Raw genomic sequence first — 5037 nt, forward strand, 5'->3', positions numbered from 1 at the left:
ATGAAGACTGGATGTGTGCTGGCAGATCTTACCATGTTTAACAGTCAGGTTTAATTTCTCCTTTGTCAACATTAGTTAGATTAGCTGGCAGTAACAAGTCCCAGAGGAGAAGGGCTTGAAAGCTTGAAGAATCATTCTTGCAAATAGACACTGGATCCTGAATCCAAGTCAAAAGTGTAAACCTATACAAGGAATGAATTGAATTCTAGATATTAGTATTTGGGGACCAAGGGAATACTTATTGTTCCTTAGAAGATGAAAACATTTCCCAGACTATTTGCAGAGACTCTTTTGAATTGAATACATATGCTTTAATACCATTAAGCACTGTTCTAATAGCAAGGTCACAGGTAGACACTGTTCTCCATGGCTTAGAGATCGGTTGCTTTGTAGCTAAAATGAATCCATTTTACCTCAGTCTTGATTTGTGTCTTAATTGTGCTGTGAGATTTGAATCTGCAATAAAGTGCAAACAGGATGAAATCCAAACTGCAAATGCTACTCAGTTTTTAACTCCTTTAAATCATTCAGGTATGATTTTTTGAGATGCTGTTTTTAAGCAAAAGATGGACAATGCTCTTTTCCTTTGTCAGACTGTGAAAATAGAGATTTTTATTAATTTCTCCTCTTGTATTTGCCATTTTATCTACCTGTCATTATCACACTTAATGCTTCTATGGCATCTCCAACAAATAATTAGAGAACAATTTAATGATTTTATTTCTTTTCATGGAGTCTAGMGAGTGAGAGAATCTGAATAAGGTTTCTATAGGAAGTTTTTGAGCATGGGAATCTCATAGTCTGTCACTGTCTGAGTATGTTGAAGTATGAATATTGGTATAATCTGTTTTTGTTTTAAATTTGAGTGTATGCAGAGAAAAGCAGAACACTACAAATTAGCTGGCAGATTGCCTGGTGCAAACAGACTTTTTAATTTGGAGACAGATTTAATTTGAAATACAGCAATGAAAATAGGATGTTTGTGATAGATGGTTACTGTCTTCAAGGGTTCATTCCATTTCCTCTGTTTGAATAAGACAACTGTGAAACAAATAATTTTGTAGTTAAACGTAGAGAATATTTAAGGGCATTAAACTGATTCCAGGGGCTTGTGTGTAATATGTACAGCTGATGGTTCTAAACCATACCTAAGATTTTTGTGATCATATGTTTAGGTTTAATAATCAGCTAGTTGTTGCCCATACAGACTTACTTCTTCAACTAAATGAAAAGGAACATGTAGGGTGTAACATATTTAGAGAAACTGACTGAATGTTCCAAATAAAAAGTAGTTTGGTTAAACTACACTTAATATCTATTCCAGGAATGATAGCTCAGACTATGAAAAATTGTCTTTAAAGGACATGTAATCTCTAATGTTATGAAACTGCATTTCTTTCTTTTGTTTTCTTTTTCCAAGAGCATGTCTTCAATTTGTAAATCTTGGTTTGAGGAACTCAAATGTTTTGATCCAGTTTATGATGCTACAGTAATATAAATAAATGACAACATGGTTTCCATGGCCTGAGTACTACTGACGTGGCATTGCAGGGTTCAGAGTATTAGACATCTGGAAATAACAAAACAGTACAACCAAAGGCATTTTATTTTCCGCTTAGAAAGACCTTAATTGGACAGTTAAAGATCCGTTAAACTACTCAGATTACTTGCTTCTTTCTTTTACTGTAAATTCTGAGATTTATTTCAAACTTTATAATCAACCATGTTTCATTAACAAGAATAAACATTTTCGTCTTATTACTGGTCTCTGTTACAGAACATATTTATAAAAAGCACACTAACCATATTGATGCTTCATTACAAAATATATAGTGCGGCTTATGTGCATTTTACAGTTGTAAGTAGGAAACTGATTCATAGCTTGACTCTCCATTTTAGTTGGTTGCATGCAGAAAATCACACAAGTTTTCTCAATTATTTAAGGATGGCTAACATACTGCATAATTAACAGGTAATTATTTAAACTATCATCTCAAGAATTGTAGCTTGAATCTATTATATTGGATGTTGTGCAAAATTTGTTTGACACAAACCTTGCCTTGAAGATGCTGCAACCTGAAACACATGATATCAAGAAATTCTGATGCATGCCACTAGTGTATTAAAACAGCACACAGCTCCACTGCCAGTGTACAATGCTATATGAAATACAAAGCTATATGAAGAAGTTTCTGAGAATAAAGCAGTATATTCTCTTTCTCTCCTCCCCCTGTCCCTGATACATACAGACAATTTAAATTCAGGTTCTCCCCTTTGTTGTTTGTTTTTAATGTCCAAGTTTTTAATGTCTTTTTGTGAAGGTGGTAAGTATCTATTACATGTAGCTCATAATGTAAATGCCCAGTGCTGTAACCATAGCTTCATTAGGAAACTCTGTTCAGAGTCCAGCCTGGGTTAGTTTTCCTGTTTACTTGAAAGTATACAAATTAAGCCCATAGCTAGGCTAATAAGCATGAGCTCTCATTTTCCCCTATATAAGATTGGTGGATGACCCAATCAAATAGAAACAGTCCTGACTTGTCCTGATCTTCTGATAAAATAGCAATCCTTTTTTGCACCAGTCATCTAGTAATACCAGTCCCAAAAGATACTGTCTTTATCAGCCTTTACCTTTAATAGGAACCTAGGTAAAAACTAGTAGCTCCCTGTTAATCCTGTGGTCAGATGATGTTGCTGGGTCTGTTTAAGGGACCAGATTCCATTCAGGCTTATATAAAGCCAAGAGAAAAAGCTCATGCCCTTTAGATGATTTGTGTGTGTGTGTGCATGACATTGTATAATATTGATGCTTTAACTCATACTTTCTGGGAACCTTCACTATAGCCTTTCTCTCTCTCGTTCTAGCTACCTATTGCATTTTGTCATGGTGCATGTAAAGAACTTATAGAGAGAGGTATTCATTATATGGGGTTATAAAACGAGGTAAAGTTCATAGATTCATAGAATAATTTAGGTTGGACAGGGCCTCTGGAGCTCATCTAGTCCAACTCCCTGCTAGCAGCAGGTCTAATTAGATCAGGTTGCTCAGAGACTTGCCTATTCAAATCTCAAGCACCTCCAAGGATGATCTCACAACCTCGCTGGGCAATGTTTCAGTATTAGACCACCCTCATGGGGAATCTTTTTTTCCTAACATCTTATTGGAATTTCCCATGTTCCAACTTGTGTCTGTTGCCTCTCATCCTATTGCTGTAAAGAGTCCAGCTCTATCTTCTTGTGTATGTCAAACTGTGATCCCTAACTCTGTCCTCCTCTACTGTGGGTACGGCTTCACTCCCACAGACTCTGCTAGTAAGCTTGAGTGACCAGGGAAGCCTGAGGACAAGCCTTACCAGTGAAAATTGAGGCAAAAAAGGCACTGAGTACTTCAGCCTCTTCCATGTCCCTTGTCACTAGGTCCCCTGTCCTCTTGAGCAATGGGCCTACCTTCTCCTTACCTTTTCTTTTGCTGCCAATGTACTTATAAAAAGCTTTCTAATTGCTCTTTACCTCCCTAGCTAGTTTCAACTCCAGCTGAGCTTTGGCTTAGTTAGCTTTTCCTAACTCCACTCCTACATGGGCAGACAATGTCTTGTTCCCACAAATAGGCTGTCACTGCTTCCACCTTCTGAGTACTTCCTTTCTGTGTCTGAGCTCAGTCTGGAACTCCATGTACATCCACGCTGGCTTTCTGCCATGCTTGCTTGACTTTCTGTACTTTGGAATGGGTAAGCACATGTATGCATTTCGGGACATTTATCTATATTCTATCTCTTTGAAGAAAAGAATTCTGATTGTGAATTTTCAATAGCAATTATTATAACAGAGTGGGGGCCACTGGGGGCCTAAGGGTATTCCTACATTTCACCTACAAGAACCCTACTTTTCTAAGAATCGATTACTCCCCTTTCTGGAGAAAAATCTGACTGGAAAGTATATAATAAGTCTATGATTAAAAAAAATCCCCAAGTTCATAAAATATATCCATCCTGCTTGAGTTAGGCCTTTCAGATAAGTACCAAAATTGCCATGCGGTGAATTTTGTTCCGAATATCTGCCTAAACTGGGAACTTAAGGTTGTCTCTTTTAATCTCTGCAGTGGGGGGTTCATGCCATAGATGTATTTGTTGTCTTCATAGATGAGTCTCCAGCTGGCAAACTGCATTTAGCTATATATCATCAGGGAGTTAGCAAGATGTTGCAAGAGTGCTAGTCCTACTTTTGACTTAGATCCTTTCTAAATGTAGCCATTGCAGCTAGGTTTATATTTACTGCACCTGTAACTGAAGAATGGAAGACATTTTAAATTTACAACTAGTGAATCAGAATCCTTTCTGGTGATTTTACTTTTGTTTTGTGTCACTCCTTCTGAAGCGTGCTCTGCAGGAGCTCCATTACAGGCCTGGAAGCTGGTAAAAATGATCCATAGGCACAGAAGAGCTGCTTTTTGTGATTTTTATTTGCATGACAGTAACATGACTGCACAGAGAATGGAAGTTATCTATAAAAGAAGTACTAAAAACATGCACCTAGTGCTCCAAGCTGGGTACTGATCTGCTGCATGTTTTAATCTATAAATTGCATTTTATTTTACAACTCATTGTAAAATGAGTCAAAATTGAGGAAGGAAAGGGATCTTTGACTTTCAATGGATGCAGTAGATTTTACTGTAATGTGCTGTATTGACCAGAAGTTTAGTTTTTCGTTTATGACATGTTCCCTTCTCATATGGAAAATGACAAATGTCAGTATATTGTGCAGTATTTCATAACCATGTAAATCCTATTCCTTTCATTAAATAAAGCTCACCTGCCCCATGATTTCAGATTTTAGCTTTGGGGGGGGGGTATAGAGAGAGATCACGTATGTGAAGACATACCTGTTACTTTTTTCTAATGCAAGACTCAAAGAGAGAGAAGCCTGCTAATACTTATACAGAGTTGGCTTGCATGCATTTATTTTCTGTGTGTTTTTCTCCATTACCTAAGATTTTCCCCAGGCTTTTAAGTCTGTTGGTTTTTTTTTTTTTTTTTTTTT

Source organism: Apteryx rowi, unplaced genomic scaffold, assembly GCF_003343035.1.
Source record: "Apteryx rowi isolate R43461 unplaced genomic scaffold, aptRow1 scaffold_378, whole genome shotgun sequence".
NCBI classification, from domain to species: domain Eukaryota; kingdom Metazoa; phylum Chordata; class Aves; order Apterygiformes; family Apterygidae; genus Apteryx; species Apteryx rowi.